Source organism: Hyalella azteca, unplaced genomic scaffold, assembly GCF_000764305.2.
Source record: "Hyalella azteca isolate HAZT.00-mixed unplaced genomic scaffold, Hazt_2.0.2 contig6753, whole genome shotgun sequence".
In the NCBI taxonomy this organism is placed as follows: Eukaryota; Metazoa; Arthropoda; class Malacostraca; order Amphipoda; family Hyalellidae; genus Hyalella; species Hyalella azteca.
Window position 1 is genome coordinate 189,492 of NW_025936905.1, and position 11,323 is coordinate 200,814.

Genomic DNA, 11,323 nt, shown 5'->3' on the forward strand with positions numbered 1-11,323 from the left:
GTGTCCATCGATGCAATTTTGGATAAAGCGCCAAAAATAACGTTCGAAGCTTTGTGTTTTATTCGTTGAGGATCGGACAACAATTATGTTTGCTGTCAGATATTTAAAATGAAACATTTTGAATGATGATGAGTTGATGAAATTGCAATTTGTTTACTTCAGAATACCTTGTTGCCAGCACATATCGACTCTAACACACTCGCTTTGTCCCACGTTCAGTCGGTTTCGTTGCGTTGAAGGCGTCAGTGCCCGTGGAATTAGCGTCCCAGCTTTGGGCGAAGTTTATACGAAATGCTTTCCCGTTTATCAGACCATTGCTTCAATTCTGTATGTATTTATCGAAAATAATCTTATGAACAACTGGTTTTGTTAGCATTTCAACCAAATGATGCATTATCATCTGTGAAAGCCATGTTCTTATCTATCGTAATTGAAATATTGCATTCACGGGGTTGGAATACATCCGAACTTTTGTAATGAGAATGAACAATTCCAACGTGTTCAGTATTGAGATAATCTAACGTTCTGTTCTAATTTCTGGTGATAAAAGTTACTATCTTAATTGGTGCGTCGATATGTTAATCTTCTTGCCAGTTTGTCTTTCAGTTAACTATATTGGTGCGTCGATAGGTTAATCTTCTTGCCAGTTGTTTTTTCAGTCTGCTTATTCTTGATGCAAACTCTTTTTGCCGAAATGCATTTCATTCTTATTATAGACTGTAGAGATTGCAACAAAATTGTCACCGCAAGATAATTCCCATTGCTTCAACGATAAATTGTTTCGTGCAGATAAATATAATGGCTAAACTAACGTACGATTTACACTGTTCAATCGCCGGTTAATTAACCAAGAAGCTTTTTGATCGCCCTAGAAAGTAGTGGCTGAGTTTCAATGACGAAATGGAGAATTTCATTTAAAGGTCAGCGGCGTAAGTTCTGTGTCAAAGTTAGTGTCATTGACGGTACTTTAGATAGTCTGCTCTGGGCGACGTTTGTTGCGTTTTCAATTGCCAGTACACATAATTTCTGTTCTGATCATAGTCACTAGGTGTTTTCAAGAAATCGGAAATAACTGGTTAGGAATTTCAGCTCACTTGCGGGATTTCCATGACATTTGTGGTCTTCAGTGTAAATATAATTTTGCATCACGCCTTTTTGTCTTGTGTAGGCCAAACGGCTCGTGCAAGGATCGAATACAAACTTGCCTCGTTTGAATAAGTTAAATTTTTATTTTAGTAAGTCATGAGTCGAAAACAAAATCAACCCTGAAAATTACGCATGTCCTAATCCATATTATTGCTAATGGTTGAATTTGGTTATACTTCTGCTTACAGATATCTAACCTGGTCATTTTACCCTAATCTCTAATGGCGCACATCGTTGATCAAAAGTAGAATAGAAATTTATCGCTACACGCCCAGCTATTGGCATTAAACTTGACTCTATTCATAAAGTCGCTAGTGAGCAAATATAAAGATGGTCTGCGAAGAGTTCAACGACACGAGCCTTACGGCAATGGGGGACAAGATGAACGCTTACCCAGTATATATGTTCGAACAGAGCTCTAAAAAAACGAAATTGTTAAGCGATGGCGAATCTCCTAACGACGACAGTTCAGACTATTCCTTTGTCGAACGAAACTTTGAAGCTGGCGTGCATGAAAACGAACAGATTACAAATGTTCGCGAGCTTTTAAGGAAATTGAAGAGTGATGAAATAAATCGCCGGAATCGCACTGCGGCAATGGGAGAGAGTTCCGGAGGACAACTGCGCAAATCAATTGAAGCCATTCATTTGCAGCTCAAAGCTTCAAATGAATTCGCAAATCTCAAGATAGTAGATGATATTCGGTATCAAGCAGATGAGGAATCTAGAGACCAAAACCAGGGCTATGAGAATCAAAAGGTATTTCTGCGGGATGATTCCTGTCTTGTACAGAGTGCCAAGGCCTACATCGCGGCAAGAAGGAGAGCTCAGTCAGAAAGTGTCATGGATATGCCGTTTGATGACGAATGTTGCAATGAGAAGCTCGTGATGTCGCAAGGACGACCACGTGCTGCCAGCTCCTCGAGAGAGGGTCAGCCCTTTTCCAGGGAACCTTTTGTTGTTTCACAAGATAAACTTCGACGTCATTCGGCAATTCCTTTTCATCATATCGCTGCAGATTTGCTCGAATCTCAAAACCACTTTATACACAATGCAAACCGGCCTCAACTACAGTCGTACCCAACCGGATCTGCGCCGCAATTCCAACCTAGTTACATTAGGCATCAGCAGGTGCCACTGCAGCGGCCGCGGATTCATCCAGGGCACTTGCACGTTTCACGCAGAATGTCTGAACCTGCACCTGGGCCTCCTTGCAGGGCTTTAAATCAGTTTCAGCTGAGTTCAGTTCAGTTACATAATAAACAAGTACTGCTGCGACAGCAAGGGTCACAGCAATTTCAATTCAGCCCTCCTCAAATGCCAGGACAAATTCATTACCAGCCAAGCTTGTCTGTCCTTCAGCAAAGTCGGCCTCCGTTTCAATCTGGTGTTCACCAGATTCCACCTGAACACTCGCAGTTTCATTCTGTTTCATCTCGGTTCTACCAAGGCCAAACGCAGTTTCAGGCAGGCCTAACTCCATTGCAGCCAAGGCCACCTCTGTTCAAGCCTGGTAACCAACATTCACTTCGGGGACCACCTTTTCGATCCAATGTAACACAACCCTCGCCAGCTCAATTCCAAAGAGGGCCCATCCATTATCCTCCAAATCAACTGCACCTCCAGCCCTGTAATCCACAACAGTCTTCAGCAACTACCCGATTTCCCCATCAACCCAACTTTTCATCACTGCAACCTGATCAGTACCGACAGCAACATTCTAGCATCTCTGCTAATCAACCCTTCAGACCCCGACAAGGGTACCTATCTACCCCACAAAATTCTCTAGCACCTCAATCGTGCTCCGCGCAGCAACAGTCAACTTTTCAGACTCGGTCTTCTCCATTCGTTCACATGGGATCCCGGGGCCCGACAAGCCCGGACGAAACAAGGTTCCCTTTCCCACCGTTAATGCCTCCCACGTCAGTAGAACAGTCGTCCAATGTAGTGCATATGCTTCCTACTGAATCAAAGGGGTTGCCGAAACATCATAGACGGTCAAGTCCTTCAAACCATGTAGCCGAGAGGGAACCAATAATGCACGAATTAGATGCTGTCTATAAAGCAACTTGCTCAGAAGCCGTTCAGCAGCCCTCTCTGGATACTCGTTCGTACTATGGGCACGGACAGCCTGCTTTCTCTAACGGACGAAACAAGGTTCCCTTTCCCACCGTTAATGCCTCCCACGTCAGTAGAACAGTCATCCAATGTAGTGCATATGCTTCCTACTGAATCAAAGGGGTTGCCGAAACATCATAGACGGTCAAGTCCTTCAAACCATGTAGCCGAGAGGGAAGCAATAATGCACGAATTAGATGCTGCCTATAAAGCAACTTGCTCAGAAGCCGTTCAGCAGCCCTCTCTGGATACTCGTTCGTACTATGGGCACGGACAGCCTGCTTTCTCTAATGACGAGCAATCGTCTCCTAGAGATTATATTCAGGAGAAGGAACAAGATAGAAAAGAGTTTCAAGATCAATATTCTGGGATACACTCTAACGTAAATTTCCCGGAAGAACGAATCATTACGTGTGAATCGGGAATTTCAACTTCTAAATATCAACTCGCCCTTGCATCTTTGTCGAAAAAACAAACCTTGTATGAGCGACGAATCAAATCTTCGTCTAAAAGCAAGAACACTGAGAGTTCTCATTCGAGTGGAGCTAGAAACATGACCTCTGCACCGCGGGCATCTACTCCTAAGTTGCTATCACAAATTCCAGATCTGCAATTCAACTGCGATTCCACACCTTCAGAAAACGGTGAAATTTCTTTAGAGAAATCTAACAATGAAAATGTAGATAATGCGGAGCATTCTCCTCTGGAAAACTTGCTCAACAGAAGTGTGAAGGAAAGGTTCCTCAAAATTCCCAATATCACAACCAAGTATTCGGGCCATAGAACTAAAGGCCCAAAGGCTGACTTTTCACAATCACGAGCAAAATATTTCAATTATTCTACATTTGTATCCACCATTGAAGATGTATACGATAAACATTCTTTTCAACAGTGGTTGACATGTATGCCTAAAAGCCCGGGCATCTATCCGCCAGATGACGTCTGGAGCCTGAAGATGATAGACTTCCAAGCTCACGTCCCTCATCATGGCTGCTGCAACGACTCAAAGCATGAAGTTTAGATACAAGTAAAGTCTTCTTCGCCACGCCTTTAATGTACCGTGAGTTAAAGTTAATGATTCATATGAACTTATATGTAGCGTAATTATGTTCGAATTCAACGACCTGACTGATCAGTCCATGTTTTGAATATCTGCGTTCATTAAGGAATATCTGAATTCTTTATTTCAACATGTACCACCAATGCTGATCATCGTAATGAAATGAGCATCTAAAATGTTAAGGACGAGGTAGCGTGGAAATAACTTCTTCTGTATAGTATTGTCCCCATGGATAAGGTAATAAATTAATAATTTAAGAATTGTAAATTTCTCAATGTGTCTGAACTTTTGCTAAAAAAATTGTAAGCTTAACTTGTTGAAATTAATACATTTGTTAATGAAATGAAGATATTTGTGTTGGTACAACAGAAATTCGAGCAGTTAATTTCCTGAATGTGATGTATGATTTAGGTATGTGATGAAAATATTTGCCAAGTTTTTCGTACCTGCATCGCTTATCTGTACGGCACCTAAAAACCTATAATTACCGTATCTTTGTTGACGTTATCAGTACATACTATAATAGACGAGTAAAGGGCTGATTATTACTCGGAATACTTGATCATTACTCGTTTTAAATTAGGGATATTTTGAGTTATGTTGACTGCAGCTCTAGGAGTATTCTAGTTGACTCGCTAGAGAAGGCACATATTTTAATTAATATTCTAATTCCAGCATTATTGTCTTATTGTCAAATTATTTTAAATTACAGATTTGCTTAATTTGTATATGAATAACACCAATTTATTTTTGCCCCCTTTGTTTGCTGGTAACTAGTTTTTAATAAATTTTTGACCCATTTATAAATGCACTAAATTAATCGTAATAAGTTTGGCCCCATACGCGAATTAGAACTTTTTCAGAAATTTGCATCCAACTGACGAATTAACGAGCTTATATTTCATGCCATGGAAAAAGAAGAACTGCAGTACGTCAAGAACTCAACTCTATTGAGCACAACTCTGTCATGTGGAATTAAATTATTTGCGAATTTAGCCTTAAATTAATAAAATATTATGGAACGCTTAGTTTTTCATTTTACCGAACTAAAGTTCCACGCCCTTGACGAATTCGATCGCGAAGATGATGGTGGGTTACTGCTGGGGCAACCGTATGCATGAACGCCGTTTACTGTATAAATTGGAATTACCATTAGCAGCTTCTTCTGCTCATTTATCTTGCTACCAGAAAATCGGTAATATTTGGCAATGATGTAACTTATTCTCAATTACGAAATTCAAAAATTCTGCGCCGCAAGGAATGTCTAGGACATTTGTCCTATGACGCAGTAGTGATAACCGGCAGTCTGGCACTAGCCTGATTTTTTTTTCAGTGGATTTTTTTTTCAAACTTGGTACACTTGCAAAGCCTTTCAGATAATCATGCAGTTGAGGCTATCTTATACCAACGCGCACTCAAATTTGCCTTCTTAATTTTAACTCGGGCCATAGTTGTCATGGCTGTTCAACGGCGACTAGGTACGCTTTTGTTCTGAATTTTTTTAATTTAACTTACGGAGTTTACAAAGATCAGGATCAGTTGAACGGCGACACTGCACGGTTGTAGGGGAAATGTCATTCCCCCAGTCCCGAGACGAACCGATTTTCTTGCAGTTCCGAAAACCTCTCAATTGTTTCATGGTTTGAATGATATTAAAACACGTTTGATATAAATCGTGGACATTTTGATGTCACAATGACTACTTTTTCATGGATTGACTTTAATTTAAAAATGTTTTAATTAAATTTAGTATAATAATTAAATTGATTTACTGCACACCCACTTTAATGTTGAATTTTTCTCACCGACTAAAATTGTAATATTTAAAGTTAGGTTAGAAACATTTCTAATAGTCAGGATATCTAGCTAAAATATTGAAGATGAGAATAGTTCGAGAACGAGCTACCTCAACAGAGTCGTCAATGCAGCAGATGACGATTATGGGGGTTTTCTCAACTGTTGCGAGGAAGTTTCGAAATAGAAGCCTCCTGAAGTTTTTTGTACCACTAGCCAAAGGCGTCTCAGACGTTCAAAGTAATTGTGAACGTTTCGCAGAAGCTGATCATTACGTTCATAACCCTGCAATGTGCCCCAAAGTGCAAAAAACTTCGTCGTCAGTTGTTTCGAGGCAACGGTGTGAAAACGCTGAAGGTTGTCCAGAATTTGAAAGCTCCAATAACGGAAGGAAGTCTAATGATTCGGTTTCGAAGAAACCGGAACTCCATCCACCGCTACGGACTGCTCGTCGGGGCTCGATAGACAGGCAAAGTCGACGGTTTGTAATGCGGCGACTTACAACGAAATCGTCAGAAATTGTTACTGATCCGGCATTTAGTTCAGCACCCCAACTCGAACGTACTAACTCTTCTCTCAGTCTAATGAGAAATGTTGTTAATAAGGTATTTAAATTTTACGGAGCCAACGACACTCCTAAACATTTCATGTGCAGGAATTCGTACAGGAAGAACAGCACGGACTCCACAGAATCCACCTCAGTTTCCTCCGTTTCGACACTCCAAACAAGCCTGGATCTTCGAGAACCCGTCTCACCAGCTCCGCAACTAATTTCCGTCGACTCGTCAGACGTTCCAGGTCCAGCCACCTATACCCTCAATGCACCTTTCAGTGATTCGGAATCGACTTTATCATTCGACTTCTCCACTTGCAACGGATTTCCTTCGAGCCCGATTTTCAATCATGATGTGGAAGAAATCGCAGAGGATCTTCATGGCATCGTTAATAATTTTTTTGTAGAAGATGGCATGACACCCCACGTCAACAATGGATATGCGAATGCCAACTTTTATAATCATTTGGACAACAATTTGGTTCAGACAACAGATTGCACCTCCTCTCAAGATTTATACCGCATAAACCTCTTTAACCAAGAGCGCCCATATTCGAATTTGCCCTACAATGGAAGAAGTGGTGATCGCTTCTTCAGCTCTAATGCTTGTTATGAAAATCACTTAGAGAACACACATGGTGCGAACAATCCCCGAAATCGCTTGTGTCCAATGTTGCAAATGCCATGCTTGCAGTCCAACCCGACACCTGTGAAGGCGACACCTGAGGCCATTTTTGCAATGCTAGAAATAGTTCTGGGAAAGGTGGTTTTAGTTCAGAAAAGTTTGCGATCTCTGGTTAGTCATTTTACTCATTCGAGTAGCGAGCTCCTTGCCGTTCAAGAACGGAAGTTAATGAATATTCGTTGCCATATTGATGACCTCCTAGTGGTGTTTGAGGAGTTCAAGATGTTGCTAAGTCGTGCCTCGCAGCGTCTCGCTAACACGCGGTATTTGCTTCTGCCGTGCAGCAACAGCCTCAGTGAGATGAGTGAATATTTCACCGAGATGCAGAAAGATCTGATAGATTCGCAATTGTATTTCAACGAATCCATTACGTTAACTCTCCTCAAAATGTTTACAGTAACCCAGGTCTTGGAAAACGTGATCTCTAGAGGTATGCGATCGTTTCTGAGAAGTTTGCAGGTAACTTCCAGCAATCCTTTATATCCAGCGTATGTTTATGACCTCAGAGATCAACACAAGCAATACCTGAAACCGTTCTACGAATTAATCTTGAGGCGGATGGAAGCCATGGAGCAGATAAGGATACTGAGCGGGCGCGTGGCAACAGCATGGAAAGAGGCAAATTCCTGGGAAGAATTCCTGCCAACTTTGTACTCTTTCATAGGTACGATCAGAGCACTGACTCCCTACCTAGACTCTGATACAGACGACGGTTACTGGAGTCTAGCTAATATTTTACCGAAGACGAAACTTCCTGGGGTTCTCGAGAATTACATGTCGGAGTTTTACAGAGCCATGGTCACCCCGTCTTTTGCGGGAAAGAATCCCGAAGGTTTCGGGTCTCTATTTCCCTCACTTCAGTACAGCCTTGCCAACGTTGTGCAGCAACACGTTCTGATTCTCGGTGACGTTTGGGCCCTCCTAGCCAATTAATTTCTTTTGGACCCTAGATACCTAAATTTAACATTTGGTACTTGAAAAATGTAACGTATTGTAATGGAATCTGACTAAGTATTTTGGCTTGATTAAATTGATACTTGAAATAGAACGCTAAATGTAACTTTATTCGAACTGGCTAGGTTGTTCGTTCATGCATTTGACAGTTGAACAGATGCTAAACAGTGAAAGTTTAATGGGATGTATGTGGGATCTCTTTTCGAAGCTGGTAATCGAAAGGTTTCAAGAACTCTGTTCTGAAGTTGACATGAATACTTCAATATTGCGAGCATGAAATTCTTGTTATAGGTTAGCACTAATTCGGATATCCGAATTAAGCCACCTACTTTATTTTGACGAAAGTTTAGCTCATATATTCACTTGTTACCTAGCATAATATTGTAAAGGCTAATTTTCCATTTTTGTCGCTTTAGAAATCTGGAGGACGGATGGAACGCTTTGATGAATTAGTTGTTATATTAACATTTTTAACGTTTTTAAAATCAGTATCTGAATTTCCTTTTACGTTACCAAAGATTAATGGTAATTGACGTCCCTTTGAATCTCTACTCGGTCTTCAAATTTGATAATGATAGTTGGTAATCTTATACTGACATATTACCATAATTTATGTATTATAAGATAACATGATCGCTCTTTAAGCCTAATTATGTTAAACCTATTTAATAAATGAATATTTAACGACAAACTTAATAAATGTAAATAACAAATTTGATTTTATTCAGATCTATGATTGGAACAAACTTTTCTGTCTGAAAAGTACGTGTCTTACTATTGATGTTTAGCCAGATTTTTTTTTTTGCTCACGCCAAATTTTAGTTGTCTTGTCGCCCTTACTGATCGAATACATCATAAGATATCGCCTTAATTCAATTTCTCGCAGTTACATAGCAATCGTGATAAATTTCCGAGCTCGTCCCAGAGCGGACGCGGGTTGCGAACCATCTTCATTCGAATTTGTTAAAAATCTACATCTTATTGTTGATGGATGTATAAATAATCGCGGTATCGATTTGCTGCGTGTTCTACAGAATTTTACGGAAAATACAGTGAACTTCGAACGTTGCAACTGGCTACAAGGGTAGACATGGATAGCCACCAAAGTTTTTTGGAATCAAACAATTTTTTTTTGTACCTACAGAAGTGCTTTTGTATCGCACTTGGCCAATTGCTTACGGATCTTTAAGCAGACCTTCCAATCGAGTGAATTCAAAATATCCCAACATCTTAGCACTGGCTATCCCATTAGAAATCCTGGTCGTGCAGCTTCTTTAAAATCCGTCTGAGAAATGTTAATTTGACGTACTTTTACATTGCATTTACAGCTTCTAATTGTGGCCATTATTGTAAAAATTGTAGAAATTTGAATTCCTGAAGTATACCTATCGGAATATTTCTCTTGTCTTCTTCCCCACACGAGGTTATACTTACGCGAATTGTTCATTCAGGTCTAAACTTGTACTAAATAGAAATTCCAATTTATTGATGTAACGAGCAATTCCTTCTGGGAATTACCGCACGATCCCGTCCAAAGAATCTTGCTATTGCAGATTACTCGACAACTTTTAACTCCAATAATGCAGTCTGACCTTGAGTGCCTTTTGATCAGGCTCAGGTGTATTGTGCAGGCTCAGATTCTTTATGTGAGCGTGCCGGAGTATCTCAAATTTATTCACGGAATAACTATCAAAATTTGCATTATCAGTCAAAAAAATTTAATGCTCGGCGGAACTTGATCCTGAAAATCGTGTTTGCGGTGGTTGGATATCACGTTGTATAGCTTTTTGGTCATAAATAAGATCAAAATTTGCATTGTCAGCCAAAATGGGCCCATGTGCCTATGTCTTCAACGCCGACACTTCTATTCTATTCTAAAAAAATTTAATTTTTGGCGCAACTTGATCCTGAAAATCGTGTTTGCGGTGGTTGGATATCACGTTGTATAGCTTTTTGGGAGGCTCTGTCGCTTTTCGTTGACATGCAAGCTGTGTCGGGACCGTCCTGGCATAACAAGCCCTACGCTGGTGTCGGATGACCATTTACCTTTAATGAGCTCCACCAGCCACAGATTTTCATACTTGGCCCTCAGAAGCGTAGTGGAAAGTAAGAATGGCTGCAGAAGTTTGTGTCTGGCGAATTACGTATAATAAAATTCTTATAACACGAATTCCTTCAATTTCTGAATTTAGCTTGAATTTGAGATTATCTGGATGATTGTGATCTCGTGTGAACTATATTGTTGACGTAGGCCTTGAAGCAAACTAATGATACTAGTTGCTCAGAGTTCAAACCCAAGGCCGTCAAGGATATGAAGAGGAGTAGAAGATTCAGAGCCCTGGTGACTGATGAATTGGGATAAATGAAATGTTTAGGAGGATGGGGAAGCGTAAGTCCGGGACAGGAGTGGGAGAAAAACTTCGTACGGGGAAAGGGCAAGGCTGAGCTCTGGTTCACGGGAAGGATGGGGGTAAGTCATTTGTTTGCAGCAACACAGCCTGGGCGGAGATCAGAGGCTGCATAGCAATGAGGGCTCGCGTGGCGACTCGAATCCAAGGGAAGTCAACGGAAGAGGGAAGTCAAATTACAAGATGATAATTATCACAAAATATGGCCGCAGCACCGGCCTGAACGATGCGCAAGAGCTCTGTAGTATTAGACAGAGAGAACCGTAAGTTACACTGGCAGTATATACACTACTTACGATGTGTAAATATATGAGGCAGGCTTGCTACACGCATTTTATATACACGTAAATGTATATGCAGGTAAATATTAAATTTGTATGCGCGGAAAGTTATTCCTCATTTCATCATTGATAGATTCGTAAGATAATTCGCTAGCCACGCAATACTAATTAAGGTTAACTGTATCTTGATGCAGGCATTGTACAACAGTTTCAAGTTTACGCGATTGTATATATCCACTCAAATTTTCAGTGTCTAGCCTAGATTTAACAAACAACTCTTTGTCGCACATAATTTCGGTGGTGAATTTAACAAAGGATTGTTAA